Source organism: Notamacropus eugenii, chromosome 6, assembly GCF_028372415.1.
Source record: "Notamacropus eugenii isolate mMacEug1 chromosome 6, mMacEug1.pri_v2, whole genome shotgun sequence".
NCBI classification, from domain to species: Eukaryota; Metazoa; Chordata; class Mammalia; order Diprotodontia; family Macropodidae; genus Notamacropus; species Notamacropus eugenii.
Genome location: NC_092877.1, coordinates 94,488,837 through 94,510,628, shown reverse-complemented (window position 1 = coordinate 94,510,628; position 21,792 = coordinate 94,488,837). Strand labels below are relative to the sequence as shown.

The 21,792-nt window shown below is 38.2% G+C and overlaps 1 protein-coding gene and 1 non-coding gene across 16 annotated transcripts in view; both read left to right on the top strand.

The window, feature by feature from the left end:
- Window positions 1–21,792, top strand: part of RBM47 (RNA binding motif protein 47) — a 153,989-nt gene that overhangs the window by 79,567 nt on the left and 52,630 nt on the right. For 2 of the 15 annotated variants that reach the window (XM_072620561.1, XM_072620562.1), the window contains exon 1: window positions 39–571. The exons of 11 other annotated variants lie outside the window; for them this stretch is intronic. The gene's annotated coding sequence lies outside the window, so the exon portion shown is untranslated. Of the gene's footprint in view, window positions 1–38; window positions 572–5,713; window positions 5,832–5,853; window positions 7,101–21,792 lie in introns of those variants that run through there. 2 more of the 15 variants (XM_072620559.1, XM_072620564.1) reach the window with 2 other exon arrangements.
- LOC140513007 (U6 spliceosomal RNA) lies at window positions 8,522–8,632 on the top strand. Its single transcript, XR_011970050.1, has one exon. It is a non-coding gene; the product is annotated as a U6 spliceosomal RNA (small nuclear RNA).

The following is a 21,792-nucleotide window of genomic DNA, read 5'->3' as shown; positions in this document are numbered from 1 at the left end:
TTGTTGGTTTTAGGGTTTGGATTTTTTTTCCTCCAGTTTTCTTTTCTATAATTTGGGTTTAATTCTTCCTCGTAAACGTCCATGTCAAAAGTACAGCTGTACCTTCGCAGCTGTCTGGTGTTGCCTGTGTGTACAGATTTATTTGTAAATACTGTGCTTTATGAACTCTTCCCTTTCACAGTTTTTTTTTCAGTTACGGCTTGCCCAGGCTTGCTTGGGGATTAGAATATTGAGAACTTTATAATCATCTTTTTTATTAAAAATCCAACATTTCTATTGTTTTGATGTATTTTTGTTGACTTTTCCCCTTCTTCGAGTTCTTTTAAGGGGCAAGTGTAGAAATAGAACCATGTTCCTTCATTTACATTACTGTACATCCCATGGATATCTTTGTGACCATTATATTGTGTTCTCTCAATGGTGTTTGCACTGAGGGTGGGACACAAGGTTGTTTAGTGCCTCGTAAAACATTTACCAAAAGCAGTGAGCCATGGTTTTGAAGGGCATTCCGTTGCCAGAGTGTAGGAGGAGAGTACAATCCAGGGAAAGCAGAACAGCAGGTATTTGGCAGGTACTGACTTTTTTACTTTAATATTTATCACATTTAAAATTTGAGATTACATGTGACTTTTGTTCAGTTTGAGGGGCTGTTGAAGGGACAAGGGTGGGGGAAGTGATATCTATTTTTGTGTACTGTATTTTTCCAAAGACTTATTGGTAATGGTCAGTTTTAATTGTTTTCGATTTTGCTGGAGAAAAGCAGCATGGAGACTTATGGTTGAGACTTCTGGAGATTTGTGTTTGAGTTTTTACAATGATTTGAGCTAGGCTTTTACTTGAATGAAGAATTTAGAACAAACTGCATAGGTTCTAGGAGGTTCTGGTATGATAGCGATTTATGTATGGGCTATGATTAGTGACCTGTTCTATTAAAAAGTTTCACTGAATAGTAAATCTTAAAATGCTTTTTTAGTGCCTTTCGGACTTTGTTTTCATTCTAGTAAATTCAACTAAGATTGCTGCAATGTTTAGGCTAAAAGACTTTGTTCAATCTGCATTATCTGTATTTAAGATACAGAGAGTAGGAATGACTTTAGATAGGAGACTTACTTTGTGTGATTGTAGAAATCCGTATAACAAACACTCCAGTGAAACTGGGATTTTAACGTGCTGAAATTGTTCATGAGAAATAAATCTGGCAAATTCTAAAGAGAAGATGAGTTATTAATGGTAAACTTACACGTGTGGTAAGATGCAGTGTGCCTTAGTCAAGGGCACATATTTGGGGGTTTTTTGTTTGCTTTTTTTTTTTTGCTTTGGTTAGAAGTAGAAGATCTTTATATCTAGTCACGTCATTCATAAAATGTGTACGGCTCTTCAGGAAAGGACTTAAAGTATAGAGTTGAGCCCCTTGCTACATCAGGTCAAAGTTCAAGGAAGCGCTTTTCAATATGATATGTAGGATTTGATTGCTCATCATGTGTAGCTACATGGTAAATAGAGGGCACAGGCACATACGGATGTTACTAAAATTGAGCAACTGGATACAGTTTGGCCAGATGACCTTGGCAATGGCCAGAGTAAAGAGCTATCTCAAGGCAAGGCTAAAAAGACTTTCCCCAGTGCTTCAAGTCCTATAGCTTTTAAAAAAGTTCCTTAAGGTGTTGGGGTGGGGCAGGGGGTGAGGGGTGGAGGGATCGATCCTGTGCCTTTCCTGAAGAAAAGTTCCAATGTGTACACGGGCAAATAGTGTTAATCTAATGACCTCCCTCCTCCTGCCAAGGGACATTTCATTTCACTAGTAAAGAGCTGATTTTTTTTTTCTTTTTTACTATTGCATCAGAAAATATGGATCATTTAGTGGCAAGGTTGTGGTCCCAAGAGTCATTTTATGCCCTGGCCATTAAAATTTGATGTAAATTGGTTTATCTGTCTCATTTCTGTTTCATTCCTTAAAGTAAGAGTTCTTAACTTTTTGTATGTCATGGATCTCTTTGGGTAGTCTGATGAAACTTAGCCTAAAGCCCTTCTCAGAATAATGTTTTTAAGTGCACAAATTAAAGTACATAGAATTACAAAGGAAGCTGATTATTGATATAAAGTGATCAAAAAAATTTTTTTAAGAAGTCTATGATCCCTGGGTTAAGAACCCCTGCAAAGAGAAGGTTAATTTCATAGATGTGTCATTTTGATCACTTAATGAGTGCTAAGCCCTCATGCTTCTGAGAAACTGTTCCTCTAAAAATGAAAGGAATAATCACACTCAGTCATGTTTTTCCAAAAAAAAAAAAAAAGAAAAAGAAAATTACATGATTGACTTTTAATGTAGATGAACTAATATAACTTAAAATCTTAAATGTTATTGGAACACAAACGTTTTGATTGGCAAAAAAGTTGAAAATCAAGTTCTAGGAGTGAACAAGTATGGCTTTGTTTCATTTGTGTCCAGGGAACTCCATTTCTTAGTTAATGATTATGATACAAGGGAGCTTGGAATACAGTAAATGGACACAGACAAGATGGTTTCCAGGTATTTCTAATCCCTTTATTTCCCTTATTACCTCTTAAATCTGGAAAGTGGGTCTATTTTCATATCATTTTCAGAGTTTTGTTTTTGGTTCTGTCAAAGTTTGCTGAATCAAACTTTGGAATGACTCCAGTGTTTTGAATTTTGCTGTTATTTTACATAAAAGTATGTGGTGCAAGACAATACACTGCCCTGGTTTATGCAGCCATAGATCACACGCTAAGGTGGCCAATGGTGATAGCAGAGATCATCTAGGGAAGAGTTGAAAGGAACCAATAGAAGTATCTGGGTTAATCTTTTCATCGTACAGGTAAGGAGATCTGAAGTTTAGGGAGGCTGAGAGACTTGCCCAAGACTACCCAGAACGTAGCCAAAATTGGATCCTTTAACTACATTTCCACCAGTCTTCCTATGGTGTCCCAACTCTAGTGATGTAACCATAGAACGTTCTCTGATATGAGTACACCAAGGAGTCCCAAGTTCAAACCCCACCTTTGCTTACCAACTTGCTCTCTGACCTAGAGTAAATCAGTTTTAGCCTCTAAGTTACAGTGTATCTATCAATAAAGTAAGAGGGTTGGACCACGATGACTCAGTTTTGACACTGTTCTAATTTTGCCTAGAACCGTTTCACAGAAAATGGCTATTCGTGATTTGATATGTGTTGATCCTTCAGGAAAAAAGTAAAAGGCCCCCAATATGTATTGACACATTAAAAAAAAATCTCCTACTATGATTTTATTAGTATAGGAATATTCAATGAGTTGATTACACCCTCTACCAACCTCTACATCAACAGCTGTTCTGCTATTTATATTACGTGTCAAGAGAGACTTGAATTGTCTTGAACCTGAGGCCCACCTTCTGTCTAGAGTCACACTGCCTATCACATAATAGGTACTTAATTAATGTTGGAATTTAGCTTATGTGGGGTAACTGAATCCTTGAGAAGTACCTCACTTAAGCAGAAGGGCACTGGTCCTGAATTATCTAGAGCACAGACAAAAGTCCAGAAGTTGGTCCCACAGGAAGTCTCTCAGGAGTAGCCAACATATATGTCAAAGTCCATTCATTCAACAGCAGCCAACAAATATTCATTAAGTACTTCCTATGTGTTTCGTTCTGGCATTGCAGAAAACACAAATTCAAATAACAAGTAGCCCTTGCTTATAAGAAGGCTATAATAATAAAGCAAATAATTCCTCAATCATAAGGATCTTAACTTCTCCCTTTTCTCAGAGCCTGTTGACTCTCTACACAAAATTGTAGTAAGTTTGACTTTCAGTTTACTAGTGCACAACAGATTAGATATAGCACTTAATGGTATCAAGCAGAGAAACTCTAACAAGCTGACATAAAAACTCAAAAAAGCACAGAAGACCAGGACCATTTAGCATATGGATGTACTACACCCTGAGTAACACTCAAAGATATCGTTAAAGTTGTGATTCACGAGAGTACAATAAATGGCTTTCGTAATGACCCTGGGTCAGCACAATAAGATGAAATTATTTTCACTTTATTCTCTTTAGGAATACACAAATAAAATATATTTAGCCTCCCTAAACTTCAGATATATATATATATATATATATATATATATATATATAATAATAAAATAAAATAAAAATATTTCTGTTCAAAATGATTTTGTGTGTGTGAACTTCAGAAAAACTCCCAACAATGAGAGATAAGTAATATTTTTTATTCTCTTTACATCTTTCTCTCCTCTTTTTCTTGTAAAAAAAAAAAGGTTAAAAAATAGTCAAACCAAGGAAATACTTTGAGATGTACTGAAATTTTTCTGTGTATGACTTCTCTATAAAAATAAAGTGGTCTCCCAATGAAGGGGATTGTCTTTTTATTATCTAGAGCCTTTAAAAGTAGGTTGAACACTAGAGAACTCATAGGGAGCCATTTTCTGATCAAGAAAAGAACCGGGTGACCTACTAAGGCCTTTTTGGTTTTGATTCTCAAGATTCAGCTTTTATTTTATAACAGAGAGCTCCATCTTTCATTAGATAACCTTGTACTAACCCTATGTCCTTCTGTCATTCCTTCCCCACCCTCTGCCCTCTTTCCATCAGCAGAGGCAGTTTTCATTTTCTCAGACTTCTATTCTTGAGAAGTTTTCCCCCAAAGTTTGCTCTTTAATTCTGAGTGATTTCTATTTGTAGACACTTTTTTTCTCTCTTGGTACATTGATTTATTCTGAGTTAGCCCATCGTGTGTTTCTCTTACAATCAAGTTTTGCTACCTATTCGACAAAGAAATATCCAGTCACCATAAAGTTGAGTGAATTTCAAGATTACCTAGGGAAATAGAATGGGAGCCAAAGGGGCATGAGTATTAGATTGGGGATTCATGAAGTACTTAAGTTCCTAGAACCTTTTGCATGAAGTTGACTTAGGTGGTCAATGTCTTGGACTCAGCATAGCTTTTGGAAACCATTTTAACTGAAGTGTTTCAAATCCTTCTAAGTTTCCTCTTGATCTCTGTGTTCTTCAGTGGCAGAAATGTCCCACCCAATGGAAGCACCAGCAAAGGACAATAAATATTTCCTTACCCACTACCTCAGAAGCATGTCAAGACACAACTTGTAGAAATACTATAACATGCTGCCATATTATTATATGTAGGTTAAAGTGTTGATGTTAAAGCTATTGAAATGGTGAATATTTTGAGACAATTTTTTGAAATGTGCTTTTTATTAGAATTTTCAACCACTCATCATTTTCTCTTCTTTGATTTCGGCCACAGATGAGCTAATTACAATGACCAAACTCTTTTTTTCTCAAAGAGAACACAAATGCATAAGTATAGGGTGAGAATTGGACATTTTCAACTATTGCTAGAAAGATCAAGTGATAAAACCAGATTGTTCCCAGAGTTAGAATCAGGCCTCTTTTCCTGTAAGCTCATGGAAGCAAGCAGTCAGTCCTCAAAAGTGCTTATAAATTTTACTAAAAACGACCTTGTGTTTGTCCAGTGCTTTTTATTCTCTCAAACACTCGCTGATGTCTTACTTTGTAAAACAACACCTAGAAGATATGTAGGACTGGCAATTATGATGAGCATTTTACAGATGAAGAAACTAAGGCTTAGAAGTTAAGGACATAAATTAGTGACAGAATTGGGACAAGGACCTGGGCCTCTTTCTTCCTAACCTATACATTTCTCTACCAGGTCACATGATTTCCTATATGGTGTTTAACTATGTGTCCAGCTTTCATCAACCTCAGCAGTCCTTGTATCAGACACCAGAAATTATTTTCATGATATGGAGTACGTGAATTTCATGTTGGTATGTCTCAAATACTTGTTAACTATCTGAAATTAGGGGAAACCACCCTAAAAGAATCAATTGACAGAAGTCACACCTATTGATGTGTCTCCACATACTGCTTCCTGATAATAAGGTCTAGATCTAAAGGAAAGAAATATACCAAGGAAGGGAAAGCCCAAAGAGATGCACTCAAGCTACTCATCTCCTTTGATTTATGGCATCCCCTTCTTAAAGAGTAAATCCCTAAAGCCACAACAATCTGGATATCCAAATTATTCTTTTCCAGAAAGAACGAAGTAGTGGCATAGCAAAGGCTCTTCCATATAGTAATATTATACAGGTACAAATGTGGGTGATAGGACAAGAAAATGGGGCACATTCCATTGGACTCACCATGAAGGCACTTCAGAGTAGATCGTGGGTGCATCCATGAGTCAGCTTTCTTAGAGTACTGTATTTAAAATCAAAGGACTTGGGTTCGAATCTTGCTATCAGTGTAGCCTCAAGCAAATCATACAGCTCCTGGGACTCAAGTTTCCTCACCTATAAAATTAAGAATGTTGGACTACATATGTGACACTTCCAGAAATCTGTGAGCTTTATCTTTATGACTTAGTCACTTCATGGTCTTCTAGGAAATGCCATTGAGGTAACTTCAAAGGGAGGGGGGCCTCCTTCCTGTTTCTACTGTATGGTTTCTAATCCCATACTAACCGACTGGCGGAGGAAACTGCCCTTTCTTTCTGCACCCACTCCAAAAGTTGTCCTTGTGTCTGGAGCAGCACCAGCATTCATGTCTCTTTTGGTTGAGCTCTTTCAGATTCAAAAGCCAAAGGCAGGACAGGAACCAAGTACATATGCTGTCCAGTTGCTTGGGCTAATAATTAAATAATTCCCCATATTTCTTGAAAGTAATTTTACAACTTTTCCCTCACTTAATCCTCCCCGATACACTGTGGGGTGGGCCATGCAGAAATAGGGAAAATGTAGTGCCTTAGTATTATGTAGAGATGACTAAAGAAGTCATATAGTCAGTCCATCCCCCACATTTTACAAATGAGGAAACTGAACTTCAGAGAAGGTGAAGTAATTTTGCCCACAGTCACGAGATAGTTAGTGTTGGATCTGGGACGAGAAACTGGCCTCCTGACTGCTGGTCTGGTTCTCCATTACTCTACAATGTCTGTCTACTAAAAGCAGGGCTAGTTTACTTCATGGGAGAGCCACCAAAAATTCACAGGGGAACAAACTTGAAGTAGACAACCAGAAGAGAATCTCTTTTATCAGGTAAGAGAGAGGACAGAATTTATTCTAGTCTTGGGGAGAATCACTTTTTAAGTCTCTCTCTCTCTCTCTCTCTCTCTCTCTCTCTCTCTCTCTCTCTCTTTACTTCACTTTCTCTTTCTCTCTCTCTTCTCCTCTTCCCCCTCTGCCCCACTCATCTCTCTCCTTCTCTCCTCCTTTTCTCTGTCTTTCCCTCTATCCCTCCCTCTCTAACTCTCTCCCCTTCACTCATTCTCTTTTACCCTCTCTCTCCCTCCCCTCCTGAGTAGGATTCCCTGGAAGGAAGTTTGCACACGTAACAGGAACTGGGCAGTCACTGAACTCTTGCTTAATAACAGATTCAATAGATTCAGCAGTGCCATGTATGCCTTTTTTTTTTTTTAAAAGGATTGTGAAACCTCAGAATTTAACCTAACCATTGTTTAAGCAAGCCTGATCGCCTTGTCAGTCACAAATGCAACCTTTGGCTCCATTTTAAAATATGAAACAAAGAGTTTTGTTCTGCAGGGCTAATAGAAGTTTCTTAACTAAAATACAGCTCTCAATAGGGCCCATTTTTCACTCTAGAATCACAATCATTAGATATTTTAAACCATCCCTACTGAATTTTTCTATATCTAATATCAGAGAACAAATTAAAGGAGGAAATAAAACTTTTCACTTCCTGTTAAACATAGAAATGCTAGTTGAATTGACAATTTTTGCTATGCCATGTCTGAAGGCTTTAAGACACCATTGACAACATTAAATAGTAAAATTAAATGAAGCCTCTGTCTTGCTTGGAAAAATCTTCATTTGTAAAGTTTGAAGTTGTATCGAAATAGACAATTTAAGATTGTACAAATTATGCAGGGTATGAGATCTATGGAGGACTTATGGAAAGACATAGACAAGAATCTTACAGGGAAAGAAAGCATTTTGAGAGATTTTGAACTATATTGGTTTGGGGAGTAACCAGTTTCTTCATCTGTAAAATGGGGGTGATAATAACACTTACATTTCAAGGTTGTTGTGTGGATCAGATGAGACAGCATAAAGTACTTTACTGATGTTAAAGTGCTGTATCAATGCTAGATGTTATTATTCTTATAATGTCATGAATCCAGCATATTATTTTATGTATATCAAAGTTTTCAAAATGAGTAAACTATTCTTGTGTACTGGGGTTCAAATAAGTATGAAAGAGTGTAGTGTGGTGGAAGGAGCGCTGAGCTGAGAGACCAGGGACTCATTCAAATCCCAGCTTTGCCTTTAATTTAGCTGTATTATCTCAGCAAGTTGATTAACCATTAAGTGCCCTTTCTCATTTACAATATGAATATCATCTGTCCTCTGTTCCCTAAAGAACTGTTGCGTAAGCCAAATGGGAGAAAAGGTTCTGAAAAGTAAAAATTAAATATTTTTAAAAAATTTATCAATATTCTGTGCTTCCATTGGCAGCACCTGTGCTGTGATTGGACTGATACAGAGATGATTGCTTAGCATGGCCTCTGTACAAGGGTGACTTGCAAATTTGTGAAGCATTCCCTATTTTTGTATTGTCTGGTCTATATTCTCATATGTTTATTTTCTCTGGTTTCTTTTCGCTATTGACTTGGATAAATGAATTTCTTTGATAAGACAGGGGTAAGATATCCTGTAGGATTACCTAACAGAGCTCACCAACCATATACTATTGTAGCCAGGTGATGCTATAGAGAGAATGCTGAACCTGGAATGGGGGGGACCTGAGCTCAGTTCGAGCTACACTCAGTAGCTGTGTAATCACAGGCAAGTCATTTAACCTCTTTCTGATTCAGCTTCTTCATCAGTAAGATGAAGACCATCTACCTCATAGAGTTGTTGTGAGACAAATGAGATTTTTGTAAAGCCTTTCGTCATCCTTAAGCCATTATATAAATGGTAACTATTATTCTTACTGATGGATATTTTACAAATGTTTCCTTTCTGAGCTAAAGATCAGACTATATTAAAGAACAAAGTTATGTGGGACATGGTCAAATTAAGCTCATACAAAACATGCAGGATATGACCCCGCCCCCCTTCCTCCGGGACAATTTTTAAGTAGAAAGAAAGTAATCATATTGAATAAATAAAAATCTAAAACTTAGATAGCCTGACTCTGAGGTATAGAACAAAAATAATATTAGGAATAAAGATCAGAAAATTTAAACTTTTCCTGGTCTGCAAAGGCAGAGCTTCTGACTTCTTCTGATATATATCTTGCCATCTTGTCTTTCACCATAAAAATCATTTTATTAATATTGTTGTATTAATTGTAATGTAATGTAATTTGTAATTAATTGTAATAATGTAATTAATGTAATATTGTATTAATATTGTTGATGTAACTTGAATTCTCTTACAGAAGTGAGGCTTGCAGCTGCCTTAAAATTCAATCTGGTGACCCTAGCAGTGAAAAGAATATATGGGCATCTACTGTAAGGGATTGGATATACGAGTGACAATGGGGAGATACATAATCTCTCAAAGCTTTCTTGTCAAACTGCTTCAGGTTTTTAATCTCCTAAGCATCTGTAGAATTCCCAAGGTTCCTCATAGCCTGCATTACTCAAACCCGGAAAGAAATTTCACTCTTCCATCTTTCTCTCAAGATCATAAACTGCTATTATTCTGGAATCAAAAGAAGTTAATTCCTGTCTTCTCCCCTTAGCTAATTGTAATTTATCCTTATATATAGCACATTAAGGTTTATTCATTACTTTCCTTACACCAGCCCTGTGAGGTAGGACATGCAAGTATTATTATCCTTATTTTATAGATTAGGAAACTGAATCCCAAAAAAGGGTAAATGATATAAAAACTAGTCAGTCTCAGCGCTAGAGCAAAATAAAGGTCTTTTGACTTCTAATCCTTGCTACCTTTGTCCATAGGCATCCTGCAATGAGCCACTGGCACCAGCTAGAATTCGTGTAGACCCCAAGCATTCCTTGAGCTGGATTCTTACCATTTAAGTGATGGCACCGTTTGGACCCAGAATCTCTTGATTACCTCTATTCTGTGATTTTGGGTTATCAGCTTGGATTCAGCTCTTGCTTCTTAAGTGATTAGCCAAAGGAAGAGGGGAGTGTACACATTAAGCATTAGTCATCTTTTTTTTTCGATTCTATGGCCAAATGTTGCCCTAAGTCTCTGCAAGCTTAACAAATTAAACCTCATTTTCAGATTCTGTGTGGTTGAACATTCATTGATTTACACAGATAGCCTGTAACCACTTCCTACCCAGGAGAGGTGAGAATGGCAACATTTTTTCGGAGTTCTTGGCAGAGTTCAAGGAACCGCTTAAAGTCAACTTTTGCCTTCATACTTGGTTTGTTTTGTATCCCACACGGACCCAGTCCCTAGACTGAGGTTCTACCCCATTTTTCAAAAGGGTAATGGGGATACTTTAAAAGAATCTGTCATATCTGTGTACTTGACGACATGATAGAATTGTAAATAGATTAAATAAGGTAGCACAAATGTGAGGCAAACCTATTTTGAGCTGATATCAAGAGTTTTAAATGGGCATCTTTTATCCCCTGAGTTAGGCATAACAAGTACACACACGCACGGGTAATATTTAACTAGAGTTAGCATCTTCTCTATAGGTGGTTCTTCAGTACTATGACAGAATCATGCATTGATGCATTTAAATATCAACAGATTGAACTAACTACTTGGTCAGTTTTGATTCTTGTTTATATATGGAAGCTTAAAGGAGCAGTGATGAGTGAGAATGGTTATATGCTAATTGTTCACATCTAATAAACTGTGTTCCTCATTTCTATAGTGGTGAATATCCCCACTTGTCATGCGGGAGACCAGGGGTCAATTTCCCATGCCAAGAAAACCCCATATGGAGTCTCAAAAGAGTAGGACATAACTGAATGACAACAGTAAACTGAAAATTCCTGAGCATGAAAAGGTCAAATGAGATTAAGTAGTTTTTCCAATATTAGGAATGTTTCCTTACAGAATTGACTTTCTCTGGGTGGATCACTGGGTCCTAGATTTATAGCTGGAAGGCAACGTAGCGGTCATCTACTTCATCATCCTCATTTTACACTAAAGGAATTGAGGCCTGGAGAGGTCTAGTGAGTTGTCCAGTCATAGGCAGAGCCAGGATTTGAATGCTATCCCATGATTGATAATTCCACCCTCTTTTCACTGCTGCTTCTAAGGAAGTGATTGATGGACCTGGAAAATTTAAACAGTGTTTCATAGTAAGTAAAGGGTTACTAAACTGAACACTGTTCCACTCCTACTCCACGTATTTACTCAGCATCTGATACTTACTAGTTCATGCACCTGTATTTTTGTACACATAATTTCCTTGGATCTTCACAACAGTTTTGTGAGATAGTGTAAGTGTTATGACCATACTTATAAGGAAATGGAATCTCAGAAAGGTCATATGATTTAAGGTCACATGGGAGGGAGTTGAGACTCAAACCAAGGTCTCACTTCTACAAATGCAAGCAGACTTTACAGAAATTTGCCCTGACCCAACACTTTCACATTACCATCGTTGACACTTTATAAGCTGACCCTACCATAAACTTAACTGGTGTATTGGTTGAGTAACCATTTGGAATGGAGTTCTATGGAAATGTTAGCCCCTTGGTAATATTGCTGCACCTAACTGCCTATCGGTCATTGCAAACTGTATGCCACTTACCTGGTAGGCATCTTGACCTGTTGACATCTCAAACTTAACACCTCCAAACAGAATTCATTCTCTTTTTTCACCGGACCCCACATCCTGAGCCTACCCGTGTTGCTGTCAGCCAGGTTTGCCATCTTGGAGACATATTCAACTTCTCATTCTCCTTTACCCCCATGTATATAAATAATTTGTCCATGTTGCTGTTCTGTTGTTTCAGTCACATCCGAGTGTTCATGACCCCATTTGGGGTTTTCTTGGCAAGGATACTGGCTGGAGTGGTTTGCTGCTTCATTCTCCCTCCAGCCTTGGCAATTCTAATATCTCCTTTCACAAGCCCACCACTCTAGCTCAAGACCTTATCACCTCTAGCCTGACTGTTTCAAGTCTCTCCCCTTGCAGCTGTCAAAGTGATTTTCTGTGAGTACTTTCCCTCAAGAGTCTGTTCACCTGTTTATTGTCTTCTGCTCAGTATAAATGCAAAGTCTTGTATTTGGCATTTAAATTCCTCTACCTCCTGACTTTATTTACCATTCTGGTCTTATTATACATTACTTAACCTTTTACACTGTCTTTGGGCTAGGGAGAAAAACTGGCCTTCTTGCTGGTCCACGGGTAGTAGGAGAGAGGGGAGGACCTAGGATCAAGAACACCTAAGTTCAGATCCAGCCTCAGGCACTTAGTAGCCATATGACCCTGGGCAAGTCATTTAACCTGTTTCTCTCAACTTCTCAACTGCAAAATAGAGAAAGCAGCACCTACTAAGAAGAGTTGTTACGAGGATCAAGTGAGATAGTGTATGTAAAGATACTTATCACAGTGACTGGTACATAGTAAATGTTCTTATAAATGTTTCTTTCCTCTCATCTCTTCTTCCTATGTTTCCTTCCTTCCCTTCCTCTCCTTTCTCTGAGCCTTGGCACAAGCTGTTTCCCAGGCTTAGAATATGTTTCATCCTCATTTCTGCCTCACAAAATCATTACCTTCGAAACACTTCAAACACCACCTTCGACACGAAGCCTTTTCTATCCTCGTTGCTCAATAGCTTCAGCGCCGCCTGACTCTTCATGACCCCATATGGGGGATTTCTTGGCAAAGATACGGGAGTAGTTCGCCCATTTCCTTCTCCAAACTCATTTTACGAATGAGTCTCTGAGGCCAGTTTTAAACCCCTATTTCCCTTGAGTCCAGTGTCAGCACTGCAGCCTAGCTGCCTCCCCTCCAAATTACCTTGCACATATTTTATTTATACTCGTGGTTTGACTCCTGCTATAGAACCTAATGTACTGTCTTTTTCGTTCTTACCACTTCCTCTCTTAGTAGCTATGGTTGGTGCTTAAGAAATAAATGCACATTAATGGTGAGCAACATAAGGTTTTCATGGAACCTTATAGTTTTGTCTGTTAGGTAAGTTCAGACATCAGGTTTTTATATGACCAAGGCACATCTTACCAAAAAATGCTCTTTTGATGTGACTACTCTATCCATTAAAAAAACAAAACAAAGCAGATTTCTTAGTCTCAAATAGTCCAATAAATTGATTGAATTTTTCATGCCCCACCAGGTGCTTTAGAATTCTAAACACAGCATTCAGTGTTACTGTGTTAATACTTTTAGGAAGTTATTTCAGGATTCCACCTGTGCTTGATGGTGATTTCTAAAGAGGGAAATTTGGTGCCACGTGGAAATTGACTTAGATGTAGCAGACAATGAGTAAATCTTTCTTGACTAAATTAATGGTATTTTTAATTCTTTTGTTTACCCCAGTGATTCCCAGCACTCATAATTACCTGGATTATTTCTGATTAGCTTCAAAGACTTAGGAAATTTTCAAAAAATACTAGAGAATGCAATTAAATTCTCCTTAATTCTTTTTTTTTTTTTAAATACACCAGTTTTTGCAAAAAGGAGATAGATACATTGTGAAATAAGACAAAACTGGTAGTGTAATTCTGATAGAGTTGGCAGTCTCTGCTAACCATAGGTAAACATTCACTATTTTTGGTACTTTGTACTAATACTTAACATTTTCATTTTTAGATACACCTTTAAACACTTCAGTTTTTGTTATTTTATAGTTTTAGATTCTAAAGCTTTTATTTGGGGCTTTACTTCCCTGATTCCCAAAAACTAGGATGCCTTCGCTAGTATTTAATTTGCAAGTGTGGGAATGAAAATTAGTGGAAAGCTAAACACAAATAAGTAAGGTTAATGTATAACCATCACGACTTTAAAGTACATGTCCTCTGTTAGCAAAATTCCCAATGCTTTTTAATACAGAGCATTTCACTGGCAGGCGGTGTCAGACCAATAAACTGTGTCTCTAAACATCACATCATGCCTGCTGTGCTGATGATATCAAAGTATCACTTCAGTGAAAACCTATTACTAACAGATTATGCTCATGTGGATTCATTCATCTGCTCTTAAACTAGTGGGTTCTTTATTCATCTGATGTCTATTAGTCGGTCAGCAAGCATTTATGAAGTATTTACTTTGCTAAGCCCTATTCCCAGGGGGTGTGTGTGTGTGTGTGTAGATATAGATATATAGGCAAAATATGAGGAATTTTTAAAAAAATAAATTTTTATCTTGAACAAAAAAAGAAGATAAATTGTTCAAATGTTTTTATTAGTAAGATTAATTATTGACCTAAGAGATTTGGTATTAAAATTATTATCTTAAAAAAATCATTGTAATTATTAATTGATAGAGCACTTGGATGTTATTTTGTCCGTATTCTATGGTTTAGAATGGAGACGACGCCACCCTTCTCTCCCCCACCACCCCACCCCACCCCACCCCACCCTAGGGATGATTGATTTAATTCAAACACTTATTCCCCATTTATTACTTGCAGAACACTGGTAAGCACTAAAAGAGATACAGTTTAGATAATAAGAAGGTCCTGTCTTCTTGGAGCTTATTAGGAAGCTTGGAGCTTATTAGGGAGATCAAAAACAAACAGTGGTAATTCTAATATAAAATGTTACAGGATAACGTTATAGCATAACAAAACTGTGTTCTAGGGGAGGTCTAGAAAGGAAATTGGGCGGGTAGAAGATACTAGAGAAAGACACATGGAGCAGGTGGCGTTTGAATTGGGCTCTAAAAGATACTGGCTAAGAGTTCAGCAGGAGAAAGGAAGAAATTTCAGATATAAGAAATACTCTGAGCAAAAGAGCCCTAACATTTCTAATAATGTTTTTGAGTTTTGCAAAGCACTTTACATATATTACCTCATTTGATGCTCACAACAACCTTGTGAGGGAGCTGTTCCTTTTATCTTCATTTTACAGTTGAGGAAACTGAGGCAGAGTTACATGACTTACACAGGGTTCCATATCCAGTTAGAGTCTGAGGCAGGATTTGAACTTGGAATTTTGGAACTCTAAGTCCCATGCTATCCACCTAGCTGCACTGTAAGACACAGATGTAAGGAATAAAAAAAGCTGGAAAGGTAGGATGATGCCAAAGAGTAGATGACCTTGAATTCCAGGCCGAAGAATTCAACTCTTTCGTAATGGACAGGGAGCCTCTGCAAACTCTAAATCTGTACGACCCTGTAATTTCGTTTACTAGGTTTATTTCCTCCAAACAGGTAGCTGGAAAAGGGCACTAAGGGAATGGAAATGGGGATTTTGATGATGGTGTGGAGCAGGGGTGGGGAACCTGTGGCCTTAAGGCCCCTGGACTGTGAAGGCTCCAGTAATATTGGATTTGTGGGCCCCTCTGCCTAGGAAGAGTGGGGAGGCTCCAGAAAGACTTGATGCTTCAGTGGGGACGCATGTCCTCTGGTTGGGAAATATTCCAGGAGAGAAAAACGGGATGCAAAAAGGGGAACTGGGGGTGCTTCAGATAAGATTTTCCTTTTTTGAAAAACAATCTTGCCTGTGGCCCTTGGATACATAACTAGACTGCAGATGTACACCACATAATCTTTCCCCATCTGTGTTTTTTTTGCAATGTTGTTATTAATGCATTCATATAAACAATCCCACCATAAGCCTCAGGAAATTTATTCTGAGAAACTCTTGCACTTTCTTCTTGGTGAATGGCAACCAAGGCAACCAACTGAAAAAGAATACTTGTAGAGAGGGCCCAGCAAGCCCCAGCAAAGGGACCCTGGCTGCATCTTTTCTGAAATTTCTAACTTAGCTTGGGGGTTGGATCTAGGAGAGCTAATGGGCAGATGTGCTGCCTATCTTGTTCTCTTTGAATCTTGGCTGCAATTACTGTGGAATTCTTGTTTATGGAATTGCGTAGCTAGAAGAGACAGGAACATGGGATCGACTTACCCTTAAAGTGATGAGGTTGCATAAACTTCTATGCATGAACCCCATTCTTCACACATTCCCTTGCATGATATCCAGGTGTGCGGGAGCAGCTCCCCGTTGACCTGCTGACCTTGGCTTGCCCACCACATTGAGGTAGGAAAGGGGCTTCATTCATCAAAGGGAGTAGTTGGCATTACCAGTGTAAAGACCAGGATGTTACATTTAGAACTGGAGGGAATCTTAATGAACATCTCCTCTAATCCCACAGTTTTATGTATAAGAAAATAGAAGTCCAGGGAGGTTGCATTTTGCAAACCCTAATGTACTGTATCAATAGTGATTATAACGGTCATGTTATTAGCCAGAGTCACAGGTAAGGAGTACATGGTAGAGCGCAGATTTAAACCTGGGTCCTCTGACATCAGGTCCAGCAACTTTTCCATTTCGTTATGCTAACAGTATACTTTATTTAAGCGTTTATTGTCTGGATTTTGACTACTCAGGAAGAGATTTTTCAGCTATAATGTTGTCGCTATAGAAATAACTCCTCCTGTGTGGTTTTTCCTAATTTTGTTTTTGTTATTTTGATTGAGTTCTTACTGTACCTTGTGTAGTCACCAGGCTTCTTCCCCTCCTTCCCATACCCCAAGACTCTTAACGAGAAATCGTGGCTTCCTGTCAGAAAGGAAAATTCAACAAGAATTTAATAAGTTCTCACTTTGGGCAAGATAATATGCTAAAGTAATGGGGATAATCAAGACAGAAATGACAAACTATCCCTTCCCTGAAGGACTTATGTTGTACAGGGAGCTACCATTTTGACTTCTCATGGACTCAGCATCCATTCCTTTAATGAGTCAGTCAGTAAACATCTTTTGAATATCTACTATGCACTGTACACCTTAGTAGGCCCTTGGAAGACTGCAAAGATGAATGAAACATCCTGCCCAAAGAAGCAGATAGTATAATAGGGGTAGCAAAGTGTGTGAGATCTGATGAGAGAGAAGTCACTACCAGCTGTACTGGAAATTCAAAACCTGTATTTCCAGAACCAGTGCATAAGCTTCTGTTTTCTAGCAACCAGAATGTGTTGCCTTAGTTGACACACTCTGAAATTTCTGATTTCATGAAGGATCATAGTTTGTTTTCCAGGGATCATGAGAGAAATCCCCCAGTTTAGTAAAACTAGAAATATCTTTAGGAATAAAGGGGAAAAGAGTGATCATATTTGCATATACCACATATAAGTAGCCACATATGTGCACATATATGCATGTCTGTGTATAGGTGAATATATAGAATTTATTTTTATTTTTTACTGGACCTATAATTACATAAAGTTCTGGATGAAGAAGTTGATACCAGTTTAAACATAGTTGTCTGGTGCACTGGGACACTGTGTAGGAGGAAAGGACTGGCACCCAGGTCTTTTGACGCTGAAGCCTACTTGATTTGATATCCTTAATAAAAGGATTTGTCCCATAAAACTTGGACTCAGGCCAAAGGCCACACTCAAGGACCTAGAAGGCCACATGGGGGCCACTAGTTCTCCTTCAATCCAAGTCTAACATCAGGATCACAGTTATTTACATAGTTGGGATCAAGGATCCTGGGTTCAACACCTAGCTCTGACACTTTCTGGCAGTGTAACCACAGGCTCAGAGATAAATGATGGACAGATGGACAGACAGAACATTTATTAAGTGTATACTATGTGACTTTAAAGGCATTATAATAAGCACCAGGGCTAGGCTTACAAATACAAGCAAGCAAGACAGCCCTGTCCTCAAGGAGCTATGGAGAAAGACGACGTATACTGTTCTTCATCCTTAGTTCTCAAAGATCACCAATGAAATCAGGGGGGTGATGTCTTGACTTGTGAGTGAATTGGATTTAAGTGAGGCAGAGCTGTGCAAAGTTATCCACCTCACTCTTTCTTCCAGAGCTATTTGGGTCCAATGGCGAGACATAGGTCAAGATGACTGGCAATGGCCCCAGATACACTGGGAGTGTATCCTTTTAAAGCTAAAATCTTTCCAAAATCTCATTTTTGTCTAAGGCAACACCCATTTAGTAATTAAAGGCTAGATAAGAATTGAGACAAAAAATGGCCTAATTTACCATAAAAGTATAGGGGTGTTAGAAAAGTTGAGAGGGCAATCAAGAAGGAGCATACGATTGCAGAAAGTATCCTAGAGACACAGACCTGGGTGAAGTAAACCAGAAGAGACCAGGAAATTTAGTACCTGAGCCTTAGTTTCCTTTTGTATAAAGTATAATAATACAAATTTATATTACCCACTCCAAGGTTATTACAGGGAAAGAATTTTGTAAGCCTTTATATATATGTGTATGTATATATGTATGCATATGTGTATATACATGTACATAGACACACATGTATATCCATATATAAATTGCCATTAAAATGTCCACTTTGTGATATTATGTGTAATACCAAATCTTATAGGTTAGGTAGTAGGAGCTAATTGTCCTTGATCTGAGGAAGACAGGTTAAAATAATAAAGAGTCAATGTAATGCTGAAGGATATGAGAATAGCATTAAATTGTTTTTCACCTTGATCTATGCTTTCTAGATTTATAGAAATGTAGCAGAATACATATGTGTGTGCATATGATATTATACATATAAGATTTGTATTATACAAATTGAATGAAATTAATTTCTAAACTATTTTTGAACTCCAACTGATCTTGTATGTCTTACTCCATGTGTATAGATGTACTAAAAATAGGTATTTTCTCTACAATTCTGTATACATATTTTACAGAATCAATGGGAGCTCAGAATTTATGAGTGAATTTAGAAGTTCCCAATAAGTGTATAATATGTATGTATGCAGAATATTAGTGAGAACTCAGAAGAAATTCTGATAGATTTATGGAAGAATATGGATAAGAGTTGCAAATAAGCAATGGGAAGATATGAATGGATTGCCTACTGGGTCACAGAACCAGCCAAGTATGAATCCAAGTTTTACAGTTATAATCATATTTGACTTTGGGGCAGATTCCAAAGGGAGTGCTCTAAGCTATGGCAAAACATATGAAAGGACTGACAGGGTTAAGGAAGCACAGTTTTTTTTGCGGGGGGGCTTCTGATGCTGCCTTATGCTTTTCAAAGCACCCCAAAGTGAGAGCAAGTTGTTGAACTAGAATTAAGAGAGGAGACTTCTGGTGCAGTTACCCTAGAGGACATATGCTATTTCTTTACTTGGACCATAAGTGGCCTGAGGACAGATGCAGTAGGTGGAAAAAGCAGTTTGACTGGATGCCTTTGTAACCCATATTGCAGTTTGTAGGTTAAGGATCATAAGATTTAGAGGTAGAAGGGAGAGACCTTAGAGATCAGCTGTTCCAATGAGAAAATTGGAGTCCAGAAAAGTTATGACTTAGCAATGTCTCCCGAGGTCAAAGCAGTAAAACTGAGATGATATCTGCAGTGCTCTACACAGTATTAAATGGTGCCAAGGGGCAATAACTCTTCTGTCTTGCACTTTGGGAAAGAGGTATTGGTGTTGATGGCTTAATCTCAAATGTGAGTCCTGTTTTCAACAGAAAGAAGCAAGATTTGGACAGTAGCAGCATTTAAGCGCAGACTTGGATTCAGCCTTTTTGTGAGGACGGTAAGCAGTTTTGCCTGGCTGGGATATAAGGAAAAGTATTGGGAAAGAACAGATACCTAAGTGGGCTTCCTTACTGTTCCACAGTCTCACTAGCCTTGCATACTTGTCTGATCTGTGGTTCTGGAAAACCACCACTTTGTGCAGTATTCTCCTTGGATTCTGATTCCTGGGCCCCAAATGTTCGGTAATGCTGTGGACTTTGTACTACGGTGAACTTTCATGATCATAAAAATTGCTGGGTTTTTGACTACTCAGCTTTGTTGCTTGGTACCTTATTGGGGTTTCGTAATTTCGGCTAGATTGTTCTAAGAATGAGCTTCTCACCTGACATGATTGAGAAACTGCTGATTTATACTTATGATAAGAAGCCGGGTTCTAAAATTTGAATTGCAAAGATTAGCTAAAAGGAATAAAGAAGATCAGCTGAGGCAATTGCATTAGAATCCCAGATTCAAAGTTGGAAGGGAACCTTGCGAAGTGAGCTAAGATCTGAATTTGGATGATGCCACCACTCTCCACCATGCCCCCTAGCTGCCTAATATACCGAACCGTACAACTGAGTAGGTACAACTTTGTTTATTGGCTGGGGGTAGTTTAGCTTACAATTAGTTAACGTTTTCTAAGCAATGATGTGGACTTATTGTTAATAATAATTATTATGTGCTATCTAATTAGAGCAAGGCAGTTTGTATGAAAAGCACTGGATTTGGAATGTGGGACCTGAGTTCAAGTCCCAACTTTGATAGCTATGACCTATGTGACCTTGAGCAAGTTATATTAATTAACCTCTATAAAATGAAGGAGTTGAGCCTCAGACCTAAGATTCTTTCCAGCTCTTAAATACTAGGATCCTGTTATCTTATTTCCTAGGTGCTAAGTGCATATTTCCTTAGCTCCTAGGAAATCCAATTTCCCCACTTACATTGTAATTTTGGTATGATTAATATGTTGCTTTAAACACACACGCACACACACACACGCACACACACACACACACACACACACACACACACACACACACACACACACACTTTCTTAGTCCAAAGGAGTTGAAACAAATAGAACTCACACCCAGCCTTTCTATAATGAATTAACAAATGAAAAATGTGCCTTGTACATCTAGTGCTGAGTTGCTTAGAGGTCTCCTACACATCTTTCCTTTTAATTGCTGTGACATTTGGAGTACTGTTTTGGTTTAGTAGGGTGGGACTGTGGGTGAGTTTTTCTGTGTGGGGTGATTGTGATATTTGGGGTAGAAGTGGTAATAGTTGCTGTTAATTAGTTACCAAAAAGTCACCACCTCAAGCACTCATCTAGGCAGCGCTCTCTCCCTACCCTCTCAACTTCAGAGCACACAATCTGGTACTTTGAGTACTTCGAGCAACATTTGGAGCTTTCAAACACCAGAGAAAGCAAAGCATTTTTGGTGTAGACTCATTCATCCTCAAAAAACAAGAAGGGCCTCATTACAATGGACCTTCACCAAGACTGGCAACTATCTTCATTATATAGAACCCTTCTTTGTAGTGCTAGTCTATTTCGTAGAATTTTACTTTTAAATTTTTTAATTTTTTTTCAATTTTATTTTTTTAGGATTTTACTTTTTTTAAAGGTGCTAACCTGAAGCTTTTGTTGCTGTTGTCTATCCTGTGTAACCTCATGGACTTTTGTCTTGGCAAAGATATTTGGGTGGTTTTCCATTTCTTTCTCCAGTATGTGTTCATTTTACAGATGAAGAACCGAGGCAAATAGGGGTTAAGTGACTTGCCCAGGGTCACACAGTGAGTAAGTGTCTGAGGCCAGATTTGAATTGGGATCTTCCTGACTCTGGGTCCAGTGCCATATCCAATGCCCTACTTAGCTATTAACCTGAAGTACAACTGAGTAAAAAGGCAGTGCTCCAGCATGATGGATTCTCAGAGTGGCAAGGGATCTAGCCCTAATGAAAGAATACATTCCCCCCTCCCCTCTGCCATCCCTGCCAGGTAATTATCCAGCTTTTGTTTGTAGCCCCCAAGAGGGGTGACGCACAATTTCTTAAGGCAGTCCATTCTAGCTGTGTCAAGAAGTTTTCCCTTATATATTTGTCCACCTAAATCTGCCTC